Below are 16,594 nucleotides of genomic sequence, written 5' to 3' on the forward strand. Positions count from 1 at the left end.
GCCATGTCCTTTATACCTATATCTTTTAATCTTTTGATTAGGGTGTCATGGCTTACTGTGTCGAAAGCTGGTGAGATGTTGAGCAGAATCAGAGCTGAGGTTGTGTTGGAGTCTGCGTTTGTTTTTAGGTCGTCCCAGATGGATAGTAGTGCAGATTCTGTTCCTCTTTCGACTTGTGCTTGCTCTAGCAGCTGGTGTTTTTCTACGTGTTATTGGGTTAGTTTGTGTACATATGTTTCTAGTAGTTTTGCTAGGTAGGGAATGTTTGAAATTGGTCTGTAGTTGGAGAGGTCTTCACGTCTCCACTTGTGTTTTTTTTAGAAGTGGTTTAATGTATGCTGATTTGAAGGATCGTGGTACAATCCCTGTTGAGAGCGACAGATTCAAGAGATTTCTGTAATATTCTGATGGCGTTCCTTGTGCGAGGATTGATTTGTAGATATCAGATGGGCAGGGATCCATGGGAGATCCTGCTTTCTTGCTGTGTTTTACCAGCTTGACGAATGATGATATTTCTGGGAGGTTTTGGAGCTTTTTCGTGGCTCCTCGTCAGGTTGGGTTGGTTGAGTGTTAGGGTTGGTTGGTCTGTTTTGTACGATTTGTCGGATGTTGTTGATTTTGTTTTTGAAATAGTTTGCCAAGTTGTTGCAGTTTCTGTGAAGGAGTTGGAGTGTTGTCGCAGCCTGGTGGGTTTCTCATTTCATTTATAATGTTGAACATTTCTTTTTGTGTGTTGGTGGCATTGGTGATTCTGTCATCATAATGGCTTTTCTTTGCGCCTTTTGAATTTCCTTCTTATACGATTGGATTTGTCTCTGCAACTGGGTTTTCTTATCTTGGTCATATGCTTTCCTCCATTCTAATTCCAGCTTTCTGTTGTTCTTTTTCATGGTGCTTAGTTGTGGGATGAACCCTTTTGCCATTGCTCTTTTTCATGAGGGGCTAAATGGTTTTTCCGGCGAGATGTTTTCCATTGTGTCAGTAATCCATTTGTGGAGTATCTCCACTTTCCCGTCTAGGTCTGCCTTTTCCAGTTCTGCTGTTGAAGGTTTGCTCATCTCCAGTTGTTCTATTAAGTTGCTTCCTTTTACGTTTTTCCAGTTTCTTTTTGTCTGGGAGCTTGAGGGGCTGGATGCTGACTTGGCAGTTGGTAGTGTGATCATGAAAGGGATGATGAGATGGTCGCTCCACAGTATTTGTATTGGTGGTACTGTGGTGCTAAGTTTTTTCTTGGCGAAGATTGCGTCTAGGGTGTGTCCTACCAAATGTGTTGCCCCTTTGACCAGCTGTTGTAGTTCATGGTTGTTAGCTGGCCGATTAATGAATTGGCGCGTTTTACTTCGAACCAAATGTTGAAGTCCCCCACGATTATCAGATGTACATGTTGGATGGCTATGTTGGTGATGGCTTCTATGAAGTTGTCGACGAAGGTTGCATCGTATGTTGGTGGTCTGTAAACCAGTATGAATTTAGTGTTTGTTTTTGGATTCACCTCTTGGTGTATGACCATGGATTTGCAGTTTACGATGTTTAGAGGTTCATCTGTTTTGAGTTTCAGGTGATCATTGAATGCTATTGCGAGGCCTCCTCCTTTTTTATTTTTCCTGTTTAACGGAAGGCATTTGAAGTTGGTGTGGAGGCAGCTTTGGAGTGTGATTTTGTAGTTGCCGTACAGCCATGTTTCTGTGATAAATAGGATGTCGATACCGTTGTCACAGAGGTCGAAAATCTCTGTTGAGTGTTTTGACATGGATCTTGCGTTTATTAAGTTGCAGTGGATTTTTAAGGTATAGTGTAGTTTGTGCTTTATTGTCGGTGTTGTCTTTTGACTGGTGTTTAGGTTTCCTTCCAAGTCGATCTCTAGTTGAGGTGTTGGTACTGTTGTGTCTGTGTCGTCAAAAAAAGTTCTTCTAGGTTCAGTCTTGGGTATTTGTTTTCATTATGTTCTTCTTCTAAATTTTGTGGCTGCTGAGGGGAGGGTTCTCTTGTTTTGGTGATATAAGGGGTTAGGGCGTTGATTATGTTCTCGTTACCTATAGCTTTGTCCGTTCTTCTTCTGCGTATGGTTGTGTTTGGTTGTTGGTGGTTCTTGATTTGTCCGCAGGTTTGGTTCGTTCTGGTGAGTGGTTATTTGTGAGGTATGGCGTTAGGTATAGGGATTTCTCTCTTCTCGCTGTGTTCTTGTCAGTGGGCATGTGTTCTGCAGTTGTGAGTCTTAGGTGGTGTTCGATTAGGTTTGTTCTTTCTGCTCTTTTTCTTTCCTTTGGTCAAATTCAATGTCGTGGCATTTTGAGTTATTTGGCATTTGCGATCTTGGTAATGTGTTTGGTTTGTGTTTCCTTGGGGTGGAGGTTGCGGTTGCTGGGGTGGTGGCCCTCGAGCAGTGCTTTATTTTTGGCTTGGTTTGTTATGGTCGAACGGGTGCACTCGTTTTTCTGGTTGGTTTTGTTCGGTTCGTTGTTGCAGAGTCCGCCTTTATGCTTTTGGTCCGGCTGTCTTATGGTGTTGGACTTGGGGTGGGGGGCTTGTCTGATAAAGGTTTGGGCTCTGTCTGTTGGGGTGATCTAGTCGGGTTAAATCGCTAGGGTAATTCAGTTGCTGTCTCGAGTTTGGGGCTGTCTGAAAGGGGGGAATTTACTTGGATTATATTGATAGGGTATTTCAAGCTTTGATATGAAATACATATCAGAGGTTTTAGTTTAGCACTGCAAAATGTTCAAATATGTTTTGCATACAGCTGAATACATAGTCTACTTTGGAGTCATTGTTGTAATTAGATTCGTAAGCTGTACCTCTTAGACTGCAGGTCTGGATTTTCTAGGAATCAAAAAAGCAACTTCTATGGCTCAGGCACTTTTACAGGAACATATGCAATCAATTGTAGAATTGAGCTCAGGGCCCTCAATAATTCTATTGACAACCTCTATGATAAAACCTTTAATTACATTGCAGATTTGGGATGACTGAACACAAAAGAACACTCATCTTCACTTTAGTCTTGGGATAGCTTAGAACACGGTGGCCTTAAGCAGGAAATGGAGGTCTTTAGCAAAGGAAATATACAAAAATGTCACCCTCATTTGTGCGCCCCTACAGTCACTGCGACATTGGGGGCACACAAAATACAGACTCCCATTACTATCCCACACTCTTCTTGGGGGCAGTAACGGGAGTTGGGGGCGGCGGGGGTGTCCCCCGCTTAACATTATGGTAAGCGGGGGACAAAAAAGTTATGAAAAAAAAAAAGCACCCTTGGCCATCAGCTCTGACCCACGCAAGTCGGAGGAACCGATGCCGCAGGGATAGCGGAGAGTCGGTAGCACACACAGAATTGTGCCACGGGTGGGAGGGGCAGGCAGGGGTATGCGCGGTGGGGGATGTGGTTAAAGTGATCTATTTCATCTCTGCTCCGCGCCGTAATTGGCGTCTACATTTTCCTCAGCGCAATTATGGGCGGCGCAGTGATCATATAGATTCTTAGCAACCTAAGCAAAAGAACAGGTTACTTAACCCTGGTAACATTGTTCGGCTGGATGTTCCTCCCACGTATTCCTTAGCTTTGATATTTGTATCTTCAGCTTTGCTGCTTCAGGAAAAGAAAAATCCACACCAGAGGGCGCTGTGCTCGATGTCGTGGCGTCAATGTCCCTAAAGGGTTGCCGTCGGGTGTCGTGTCGACGTCATCACTAGTACAAACAGCTCGAGCAGCGCCCGTTGGCTTCAGTTCCGTTTTTTCCATTCCCCTCAATCGAAAAATTGACCAGGCGTACCACAAGACCGCAAGCTCTCAGATAGCGCAGAGTGTAAAACACGTAAATGGTACAGAGGTGTAGGTTGGGAGGGGCGACGAGGTATACGTGGGAGAAGCATCCAGTCGAAAGAACGTTACCAGGGGTAAGTAACTTGTTCTTCAAATGGATTGCGAACTCCCACGTATTCCTCATCTTTCATAGACTACCAAAGCAGTGACAATTTGGAGGAGGGAGTAACAATTAATTTAGTCATGGACCGTATGAAGAACGGACTTTGCAAAAAGACCTCCTTGACACAAGGTCGAATCTAAACAGTAATGCAGAGCCGCAGAAGTAGCCATGCCCCTAGCGGAATGGTCTCTTAGCCCAGCTAGTGGTTCTTTACCTGCCAGTCTGTAACATTCTGCAATTGCTAAAACTATCCATCTGGATATAGTCTGTTTGGTTACTGCCAGGCCTAATTTATGGCGGGTATACCCAATGAAGAGTTGATCCTCTTGTCTAAATTTAAAGTTAAACTAAAACAGGTATACCTCATAGCCCTTTTTGGGTCTAGACTGTACAGTCTTTCTTCCTCCTTACCTGCATGAGGGGGAGGATAAAAGGTTGGTAAAGTTATCTTCTGCGACAAATGGAAGTCAGAGACTACCTTAGGCAGGAATGATGGTTTGACTCTGAGGATAACTCCTCATGCAAAACGGTGTAAGGAGGCTTACAAAAGAGAGCCTGTAACTCACTCACCCTGCGAGCTGAGGTTATAGCCACTAGTAGGACTGTTTTTAATGTTAGGAGCCTTAGAGGACATGAATGTAGAGGCTCGAATGGAAACCATGTGAGAAATGTTTATACTAAATTTAAATCCCAAACATGCACATGAAATGGGACTGGAGGGTACACGTTAGTGAGACCCTTTAAAAATTGCACAATCAATGGTATCTTGAAATAAGATTAAGAAAAGGGCTTCTGGAGGATCAACTAAATGAGGAGCTTCACCCCTGCTGCTCATTCAAAGAATTTGCACATCAAAGTGCAGAAAAACAGAAAGAACACCTTGATGTCAAAAACAAAACTAATTTTTATCTATAGTTTTAGATATCTCTCTTTAGTTTAACTATGGTACTGAACATCATTCATTACAAAAAACACAAGCAACAAAAGTTTGCTTCATAAAACAAAACTTGCACAACATTCTATAAAGTGGACATAATACAAAAGCTACTGTCGCCATCCCAGAGGGGACGACAGGGGTCAAAATCAGATAAAAAAGTGAAAAGCAAGTCTATAGTAGATGCGATGGCGTCAAAAAGTCAACATTGGTAAAGCTGTGTTTGGAGGAGAAATATGTCTACACCCGGTGTTTCGGCCCCGTGTAGGGGCTATGAGAAGCCTGTTTCTTGTTGGGGCCTTCGTCAGGACGGAAGAAGACTGTGTAGTCTGGATGTTCAGAGGTGCTGCAAGATGAATGAGGAATAGTGAGGGGAAGCTCCAGGCATGATAGCGAGGAAAAAACGTGTGAATAAATCACTAGATGTCTTAATGTAGTGATTAGATATCACTTATCTACGGATGTATGAATGAAGCCGTAGGTGTGGGATTCCCGAGGCCAAAAGTGCCAATGGGTAGGTGTCACAGTGGGCGCCTAGTTAACAGAGAAAATGGAGAGGGTACTGAGTGAACTGATAAGCTTAGTCCTAACCATTGTGATTTAAATTGTGCAAAGTACGAAGTCTTACCTATATTAAGCAATCCGCTGGGTAAAGCGGCGTATTGTTTCAAAAGATGTGCCCTGGATGGAACGCAAAAGAACAGGGCAACATCAGAATGTTTGGTGATGTAAATGAATCAGTTTAAATGAAAGTCTGTCATTTAGTCCTGATTACACAGAACACCACACTGTGTAAGTTACAATAAATGGAGAACGCAGGCTTACCTATCTTGTGGTAGCCGCAGAGCGCAATTATTGATTGCTTTAAAAAGTGCCGAAATAGATTCGGAACAACGTGCCGTGGATGGAAAAGCACAAGAAAGGGCAACAGTCAAGGTCTATTTGAGTGTGTGCGCAGCATACGCATTTGTATTCAAACCGCATTGGTGACAATTAACATACCTGCTGTTTGTGGCAGAGCACTAGTCCCGGAGGTTAATGGAAAAGCCTGCGGGATCTAATTCGGACACAGGGAGCGCGAGGTGAGTGAAAGCAGCTTCAAAAGGTTACTAAATCCGAAAAAGGGGTCTATAGTGTGAAGATCCCAGTCAAACATAATTGTTAGAGGAGAGAAAATAAATAAAATAATTTTGAGGTGTTAATTGAATGTGTTAGTATCCGTTACCATGGTAACGGTTGCGCTTTACAAAAACGGACCGAAGCCAGTAGGCGATTGTACTAAAAGTGGCTTACGGTAAAAAAAAGGGTAAAAGCGGGCTGGGTCAAAGCCTAATGGTATATTGGGTATAGACGGGTACCTAAAGAGAGTATGTGCGGCCAGTACCCGTGTAGGAGACAGTCGTGTGGCAGAACTCTAGCAAGCCACGGTGTTACTGGGTGCAACAACAATAAAAGTGGGCATAGTCTGTTCACTCATGTTACACTTACATGAGCGATTACACAGCTTGTTTAGACAGTTTTAACAGTGACAATCACAGTGCGACTCATAACACGCTACAGCTTGATCCAGCTAAATATTGCCTGGCCAAAGGGACCAAATTAGGTTGGCCCACAGATTGTATTCTTATACGCTGTGTGTCACAAAACATACACAGATTATTCACAGCTTGTTACATCAATTACTGGTATAAGTCTCCAAGCATGTAATATTAGTCAATGGAAAAAGTAAACATTAGAGATTAGGACTGAAAGAAATGTTTGCCCTGCCCAGAAAAAATTCCATGTTCTGGAGTTCTGGAGTAGACTCATGTTGCTCATGTTCTAGCCGATGGATACAGTACTTTTTTTTTTTAAACCTTTTTATTAGTTTTCCAAACAAACAATACAAACCAAACTTGCAGTGCACACAATAACAATTCAGCTATCCATCTCGTAACTGTGTTCGCTGCTTCCCTTGTCCCAACCTCCCGTTCGAGCCTATAACATTTCACTTTGTATTACAGCATCTTGCGGTAGGGTATCTCCTTCCGTTGGTTCCATCGGGCCTGGCAATGACCCAAACAGTTCTGCTACTAATAGTTTCCAGGCCATCAGGGTCTCTGTCTCCTCCCTCCCAGCACTACTCGCTTCTTGCCATACCATGGTTTCTGCCTCCACCCATTTCTGCAAGTCCTTCCACCATACCTCTGATCGTGGTTTATGACATGCCTTCCACCCCATAGCTATGCTCCTCTTTGCAAGCACATATGCCAGGTCCTTCAGTTTGCTCACATGTTTGAGCTTCTTCGATCTAGGGAACCCCCCCCCCCCAGCAAGCATGCCCACACTGTATCAACCACCATCTTGACCCCTCTCTCTGCTAGTTTATGTGCCACTTCGCTCCAGAAGCGCTCAATAACCGGGCATGACCAAATCATAGCCGCCATGTCCCCATTCTCTTCATCACACTTGGGGCATGCTTGCCGTCCTACATTTTGGAACCTAGATATCCTCTGGGGTGTCATATACGCCCTATGTGTGATATACAGTTGCATCTGCTGCAGTCTTGCATTCCTCAACACCTTCTTGTGATACCCTTGGGCTTGTTCCCACATGCCATCATCCATCGGGGCTCCCACTTCCGCTTCCCAGTCTTGTCTCAATTGTATTACTTCCTTCCCTACCTTAGACATCATCATCTCGTATAATCTAGATATTTCATGACCCCCCTCTGCTATGTTGTATATTACATCTATGGCAGCATCTGGTTCTTCCTCCAATACCAATTCAGACCATGTACTCCTAATTCTTCGCACCACTCTGTGTTATGTGATATACTGGCCTACATGCAACCCAGTTTCCTCCCCCAATACCTCAAAATCCACTATAGCCCCCCCTTGCCAAATATCACCCATTGTTGCTATCCAAACCGGTTCCCAGTGTTGTCTGATTAGCATCCTTAATTGCTTTTCCTCCCCGCCAGTGCAACTAGCGGTACCTGCAGGGAACACGGGGATGGGTTTTCCATCATCCGACATGCCCTGCGCCACATCTTCTACCCAATTATCATCATCTTTGGACGCCCTTCCATTTCCGCCTTGGGCAGCCCCATAATCTCTCTTAAATAAAATGGGGCACAGTCTTGTCCAAACAACCTAAATTCAGAGGTCACCTATTCTGAGAGCCATTTGGCAACATATTGCAGCTGGCTTGCTATGTAGTAGACTTCATAATTAGGCAGTTTTATACCCCCTCGCTCATAAAATGTTTGTAGTTTCCAGAGGGCCACTCTGTTCCGCGTGCCATGCCACAGGAAATCCCTGCACACACTGTCTAGTTTAGTGAAGAATTTCTTTGGTATCAAATACGGTATATTCCCAAAATAGTGCAGGAGCCTAGGTAGGACCACCATCTTCAACATTGCCCCACGTCACATCATGGCTAAGGGTAGCTTCACCCAGAATCTGATGCAATTTTCGATTTTCTTAATGGCTACATCTGTGTTGCACTTATGCTCCTCTTCCACCGTGTGGTATATGTCTATCCCTAAATAGCGAAACATGCTAACCGCCCAAGGTATCTGTAACACTTTAACCGTTTCAATGGGATCCCTTATATCCACCTAATGGGAACATGCTGGATTTCTGAGGGTTCACCGCTATACCGGACAACCCAGCATATCTTTCCATAACCTCCAATAAGTATTGGAGGTTTTCCTCCGGGTGTCGCAAGTACAACAACATGTCATCTGCATATAGGGAGATTAGATGTCATTCCCCTCCCACAGCAATACCTATCATATCATATTGTTGCCTCAAGTATATCGCTAGGGGTTCCAGGTCCAATATATAGAGCATAGGAGACCAAGGACATCCTTGTCTAGTACCCCTACGGAGTTTCCATCTTTCTGATATCACCGCTCCTTTTTTGACTCTGGACAAACATTTTCACCCACTGTAAATATCCAGGCCCCATCCCATAGCTAGCCAAGGCCGCCAACAGCCATGGCCATTAGACCGAGTTGAAGGCCTTTATTGCGTCCAGTGACACAATTGCCAAGTCGCCCTCATTCTCGATCCTGTACCTAATCACTCGATGGAGTCGTCTATGATTATTGGTTATGTTCCTATTCGGGACATAGCCCGTTTGGTCACGGTGTATTAATTTGCCCATAACCCTCCTCAGTCTATTCGCCAGGACAGTCGTCAGTATTTTACTGTCTTGATTTAACATTGACAGGGGTCTATATGAACCACAGCTATGCCCTGGTTTGTTAGGTTTGGGGAGCGGTATTATAATTGCTTTTCTAAGTGACACTGGCAGTCTGCCCATCTCATTTGCCTTGTTCAACATATCTAACAGTGGGGGGAGCACCTCTCCTTTGAATACTTTATAGAATTCACTTGGGAATCCATCAGCCCCGGGGTTTTGCTAGTGGGCAACTGTCTTACCACCTCTTCCAGCTCTTCTAAAGTAATTGGTGCATCCAGCTCCTCCCTTTCTTCGGCACTGATCTGCGGCAAACCTATATCCTCCAGTGTTTCCAATATCGTCGTATGGTTACGCTCTCCGTCATTATCATATAATAGCCTGTAGTAGTCTGCAAATTCCTGGTTAACTTCCTCTTGGGTATCAATTACACTACCATCTTCCCTAGTTATTATCCTAATCGTGGGTCTGAGGGTTTCACTTTTATATAGCCATGCCAAGTTCCTTCCTGGTTTATCCCCCCCGCATGTTGTCTTTTTACATATTTTTTGTAGTTAAGGTTACACAGCCTTTCCCAGAGCCCAACACATTTCTGCTGCAACTTAAGTATTAGTTCAGTGTTTTCCTTGGTGTTATTTTCTCCACACAATGCCCTTTCCAATTCTTCCTCCACTTCCTCCTTGCAATCCCTTGGATTTTGCTATAGCTACCCCTCTCATCACCATCTTAAAGGCTTCCCACAACGTACCTGCAGAGTCCACACTGCCAGTATTCGTCTCAAAATAGTTAACAATCTCCTCCCTCATATCCTCCCTGAAAAGGGGTCTCTCAGTACCTCTTCTCCGAGGCGCCATGTCAGAATCATCGCTCTTGGGGGTCTGCATTGCCATTCGAGGATCAAAGGCGAGTGGTCCGAAAGGACCTTACTTTGTATTCTGCTTGCGTGGTGTCCAGCAGCACATCTGGTGTGACAAAGACACCATCCAGTCTTGTATGTAACTGCTGCGGGCGGAAAAGTGCGAATATTGCCTCTCATGGGGGTGTCGTATCCTCCATGCATCTTCAAACCCAAAATCATTCAGCAGCGCCTGCAACGCTTTTGCAGCTAGGGCAGGTCCATCTATCTTCCCATCCGATCTCTCCGCCTTAGGGTTTAGTACGCAGTTAAAGTCTCCACCCCAAATCACTGCACTCCCAACACACGCGCTGAGGTTATTACACAGTGTTCTGAAGTATGCGGCTGTATTTTGATTCGGAGCGTACGTATTTATGATACTTATCTCCCTTCCATTTCTTCGCAATCATTTCCATCTTATCCCGTGTCAGATGGGTCTCCTGCAACAGGGCTATGTCTATCTTTTGTCTAGGCAGGTATGACATAACCTTGTTCCTCTAAGTAGCTATTGAGCCCACAGACGTTCCAAGTGATTATTTTAAGGTCCCCCATGGCGTAGTAGAGTCCCATCCCTCCTCCCCTCAGTGAAGTCCCTATCCAAGTTTATTCTCATTCTGTATAGGCTCGTCATCAAACTTGAATTCCCCTTAACAAAAAACACAACAAACACCCCAAACCCTCTCCCTCCCACCCCCTTTCCCTGCCCAACAACGCCCTCCCCAACTGTTGCCCAGCTCCATCCCTGGATCTTAGGCACCCCTGCATCTAGCCCTTTCTGGCAATGGCCCGTACTCGAGGCTCTGCAGGGTGAAGCAGCCCTAGTGGCTACCTTGTTTCTACTTCTGGGGGGTAAGGAACCTCCATCTTGCTGCTCCCAATTACTACGGATTCATCACGCTCCATGCTACCCAGTTTACATGTGTACTTTATGTTCTATAATCCAGTCCAACAAGTCCAGCAAATCTCAGGGTATCACAATACAACTACAGCACTACCCACCTATGCCCTTCCATTGCTATCTGTACCACAGTGTCCTCCGGGGCTCCTCCCCTATTTATCATTCCGTCATGCATAAAATCCCCTTCACTTATCGTGCTCCACATGGTCCAGCTCCCCTTTACTGTCTGGACAGCCCTGCAAATCAAGCCATTCTTACACTTCCTCTGGAGAGTTGAAAAAAAACGCTTTACTTTTGTGCAGGACTTTGAGTTTCGCGGGATACAATAACATATACTTGATTCCAGCCGTGCGCAGCCTCTTCTTGACTGCCACATAGCTGTAGCGCTGCCTCTGCACTAACATAGTGTAGTCAGGGTATGCTGTGATGGTTGCAGACACTCTTTCTATCGTTCCCCCTTTGCAAAAATACTCCAAAATGTTCTCCCTGTCTTTATGGTTTAGGATTTTTGCAATTATCGCCGGGGGGGAGGGGGGATGGTGTCCCAGGTCGCGGTCTCCTCATCAAGGCCCTGTGCGCTCGCTCAACAGTGAATCCCTGCGAGAGTTTGTCAGCCCCCATCTCCTGCAGGATCATATTCTCCACATAGTCCGTGGGGTCCTGACCCTCTTCACCTTCCGGCAGGCCGACCACAGAATGTTGTTACGTCTCGCCCTTCCTTCTGCTTCTTCCGCTCTGGTCTCAAGGTTGGCCACCTGCTGCTTTAATATGTGAACCTCCTTCGTATTGCTTGCGCTGGCTTCCGCGTTAGTTTTCACCGCGCTTTCCAAGCCACTCGTTCTTTCTGCAAGCGCTGGGCCGCTTCTATTCCCACTGCGTCAATTTTGGCCTCCAATGCCAATCGCAGGTCAGCCACTATTGTTCCCCATGAGGACTTCAACTCAGTTATGGCTGCTAGGATATGGTGACTTTCTTTTGTCGGGGTGCTTTCCTCAGGCGCAGCAGTTGCACCTTGTGCTGATGCAGTGGGGGTCTGTTGAATCTTGGCAAAGACATCCATCGTGGGTTGTTTAGCCTTGGGCTGGGTCACTCTCGTCGCCATCATGCTGTCCTGCCAGTGCGCAAAGGGCTAAATTCATGTGCCTGTTCTGCTGTGAACCCACAGGGACCGTTGGCGCCTGGCAGTGTCACCCTCAGAGTGCGGCAGTGTATGTCGCTGTTTGCTAGGACATGTTTCGAATTGGGTTGCATTCTCCCACCTCTTCAATACCACCAGTGTTTTAACTTGACCTTGCTTGTATTATTTCACCACGGTGGCCAGCAATATCCTGCACATTCGTTCTCTTAGTACAATAGATGTACCCTCATTTCCCACAGCATCACTCCACTGCTCATCAGACTCATACAGTGCCTGGTGCCAAAAAGGCCGCACAGCGAGGGACTGTCCATGCAGTCATCTAGCGTCCGCACAGGGTGAGCTGGGTGTAGAACCTTCAAGATGCTGTCACGTCCGCGTTACACCACGCAGTGTTCTTGCCTGACAGGCTTCAGTGCCTGCACCCCTCTTTATTCCTCACTGTAGTTATCATCTAACATTCGTGGTCCGTGCCCTTTGAGCATCCATATGGCTTTGCTTTCATGCAATGTGCTTATTTACTTGGCGCCCATGGGGAGGCAACACTTTATTCAGTGCCTCATGTTGTGCATTAATGTGCAAAGATGTCGCAATGCCAATCACCGCCTTTTTCCCTCCATCAGTCCTGCGGCAGCTTGGGTCGGCGCAATCCAATCTAGGGCTCCAACATCCTTATGGCCATCTGCCTTTTAGTGAGGCCCTTGTGTCCATTGCGCCGTTCGCCCACCACTCCACTTCCTGCGAATAGCCTCTCCTTAACGAGGCGCTGCGCACTATGAGCCTATGCTGCTCATCATGTGGGGAGCGAGCGGGGACAAAGCCTAGGGTCCACACGAGTGTTGAAGGTCAGGCCTCCGAATCATCCTCCAAGGCACGGCTCCGTCACCTCTATTGTCACTGCTTCGGGCCCTTTGTTGCCCGCCATATTGCGTTTCCGTGGGCATGCAGCCGTATACTTAGAAGTTCCTATAATCTTTCACCTTCCATTCGCTCTTCCCGTTTCTCTCCGGCCTCAAAGGACACCTCTTCAGGCGACGTTGTGTGCAATTATAGTGCACTTTGGTCCATTTCCCAGCTTACCGATACTATGCGAGCCGCGCTGGCTGCATCGTCAGTGTTCTTTGGGGACAGCGGCCCGCTACAATGTATCTTTGCAGTCAATTTGCAGCTGCCACTGCGCATGCCGGCGCCCGGAACCATGTCTGCCACTGAAATTCTATTGTAGCGAGCATCAGCTGTACACGTCTGCCGTGCCCGCCACGCGGTGCGCTCCACCGCCCCAAGCGTCGCAGGTGTCCTCAAATTGCGGGATACTGTGTTGATCGGGCACAAGAGCCGAGCGCCCCCCGGTTGTCGTGTGCCGGTCCACTTCCTAGTTTCCCGGGCACGGCTCAGTTTCCTCCTCAATCGCGGATATGATTCCTTTGTTGTCCGCCATCTTGCCTGCCCATATGTATATGTATATGCGGCCGCATTATTAAAAGTATCTTTTCTCCGTGAGACTTCTCTCCGCTTCCTAGTTACTTGCAGCAATTACGGGCCACCAGTTCCGACATCTTTACTGTTATTCGTGAAGTGCGCAGGGTACTTTTACAGCGTGTTATTCTGGATCAGTTGTCTGATCTTCAGGAGCTGCCTCACAAGACGCGTCCTACTCCATGGCTGGCTAGCCACGCCCCCCCGATGGATACAGTACTTCCTCCAAAGAGACTTTTTTCACAGAGAGCAAACATCAATTCAATTTTTGTACAGTGTGCAAATAAAAAGGATTTCCATTCTACCGATATATTGAGACCTGATTGTACCGTGTCTAGTCTATGGACCCATCTTTGTTCTAATTGTGTTAGAGCCCTGTTCAGATCCCCTCCTCTTACAGTGGGTGCAAGTTTCTGAATGACAAACCATCTGAGGTCTGTGTCTTTATGTTTCTGTTGGCAAAAATGGTCCACTAGAGGTTTATGTTATTCCTGATGCACGAATGATGTTCTGATATCTGCATTTTGATGGGACGGATAGTTTTGCCTACATATAATAGGCCGCAAGGGCACTCAATGATATAGATCACTCCCTTTGTATTGCAGTTTGTGTGTTCCTTCATTGTCCACTTTACATTTTTATGTTCAAAGACTTTCTTCTGTAGGGTCAGGGCACATGCCACGCATTTACCACATTTGTAGTGCCCGACTACAGCGGGTAAGTTCCAAGTTCTCGAAGGGAAGGGCTGGTTCCAGAAAAGTGTGCATCTTTGAGGTTCTTGTTGTACTCAATGTCCCTGTTTGTTTAACCAGGTGCCAGTTTTTTTTGACGGTTTTCTGTATGATGTCACTTAATGGACTAAAAGCGGTGACACAAACTAGTCTGTCCATCTCCTTTTTGGATTTAGTTTCAAGACAAATATCTCTCACGGTGTGTGTGGCGCTTTTCCTAGCATCCCTGATTGCCTTTCTATGATACCCTCTTTGCCACTAACCACCATCAGTTTAGTGAAGATCCTTGGGGTGGAGGTCAGCTGGAATGGCAGAACTCGAAACTGATGATGAGAACTACCAGCCACAAACCTCAGGTACTTTCTGTGCTTGATATGGATTGGCACATGAAAATAAGCATCCTGAAGGTCCAATGATACCAACCAGTCTTGGAGTTGGAGAGCCTCAAGGATCTGAGAAAGGGTAACCATCTTGAACTTGTCCTTCCTGAGGAATTTGTGTAAATTTCATAAGTCTAAGATGGGTTTCAATCCTCCATCCTTCTTTGGAACGAGAAAGTAGGAACAAGTTACTTACCTGTAACTGTTGTTCTCCAGCATGGGTCTGGCATGGATTCACATGCTCATGAATATTCCCCGTCGTCAGGCTGGGAATCCTCGGTAAAGAAAAAACCAGTATCAGTTTCGTTTCTGATCTGTCTTTCGTAGTAATATCCAATCACTGGTCTCTGCGTCATACTGACCACAGCCAATGACTGCCCTCTACCTAAGCACCGCCTCTGGCAGCCATCTTCAGATTTGGAAGCACGTGAAGTGGCAGTATGACCAAGTGAAGAGCCGCAGAGGGGTAGGCGGGAGGGTTCGCATGTGAATCCATGCCAGACCCATGCTGGAGAACAACAGTTACAGGTAAGTAACTTGTTCCTTCTCCAGCATGGGGTCTGGCATGGATTCACATGCTCATGAATAAAGAATACATAGCAGTACACACATGCACAACCACGGGAGGTGGCAAAGGCTCAACATTAAGCAGTACATCCAACTCAACATTAAGCATCTTACCTCCTCACCAGGCTCACCTCAGGCGAACAGGTTGCGCAGCACTGCTTGGCCGACCCTGGACTCCTCCCTGGAATCCCGATCGACGCAGTAGAATTTCGTGAAGGTGTGCGTCGACCTCCACGTAGCAGCCCTGCATATGTCCAGCAGGGGCACACCAGAAAGGAACGCCGTGGTAGCTGCGATCGCTCTGGTGGAATGGGCTCTCGGACGGCCAGGCAGCGGTCGGTTTGCCAACCGATGACAGTACATGATACAGCCGGAGAGCCATCTGGAAATGGAAGCCTTCGAGAGAGCCTTCCCCTGATTGACAGGTCCAAAGTTCACAAAGAGTTGTGACGTCTTCCGAAAACACTTCGTGCGGTCCACGTAGAACTTCAGCGCTCTAGCCACATCCAGCGAGTGCAAAGTCCTCTCAGCCGGCGATGAAGGCGACGGGAAGAACACAGGCAACACCAAGGGTTCGTTGAGATGGAAGTCCGACGGTACCTTGGGCATGAAGGAGGGGTGCGTCCTGAGCACTACCCTCGTGTCGTGAAAAGTCAAGTACGGGGCCTTGCATGAAAGGGCCTGGATCTCTCCCACCCGTCGTGCGGAGGTGATGGCCACAAGAAACGCTGCTTTCCACAACAGAAACTTCAACGGGGCCGAGTGCAGAGGCTCGAACGGAGGTCCCATGAGCTTGGTCAGCACCACGTTGAGCTCCCACGCCGGGGCCGGAGCCTTCACCGGCGGGAACGATCTGAACAGTCCCTTCATGAACTCTTTCACCAGACGATGAGACCACAAGGACGTCCGGCCCGTGGTTCTGGTGTATCGGGAGATCGCAGCAAGATGAATCTTGATGGACGCGTGTGCCAGTCCAGCTTTGGCCAGCGTCAGCAGGTACGGCAGTACCTGGGGAGCCGTAATCTGTAGAGGGTTAATCTTCTTTGCGTGGCACCAGACAGAGAACCTCTTCCATTTGTGTCCGTAGCATTTAAGAGTCGAGGACGCCCTGGCCTTTGCAAGAACTTCTCTGCAGTCGGCCGGTATGTCGTATCCTCCAAACTCTAGCGCTGCAGGAGCCAGGCCTGCAAGTTCAGCGATTTCGGGTCGTGGTGGAGGATGGCGCCTCCTTCCCTGGAGAGAAGATCCGCGTCCACCGGCAGCTTGATTGGCGGGGACGCTGACAAGTCCAGAAGGTCCGGGAACCATATCTGCCTCGGCCACGCAGGTGCGACGAGGATCATCCTGCACCGTGACCTCTTGAGCTGGTTGACGAGCCGGATTAGCAGTGGCAAAGGAGGGAACGCGTAGAGGAACAGGCCCTCCCAGGGGAACGAGAAGGCATCGCCCATGCTCCTCGCCTGGGGA

This window comes from Ambystoma mexicanum, chromosome 5q (genome assembly GCF_040938575.1).
Source record: "Ambystoma mexicanum isolate Mex_15411 chromosome 5q, UKY_AmexF1_1, whole genome shotgun sequence".
In the NCBI taxonomy this organism is placed as follows: domain Eukaryota; kingdom Metazoa; phylum Chordata; class Amphibia; order Caudata; family Ambystomatidae; genus Ambystoma; species Ambystoma mexicanum.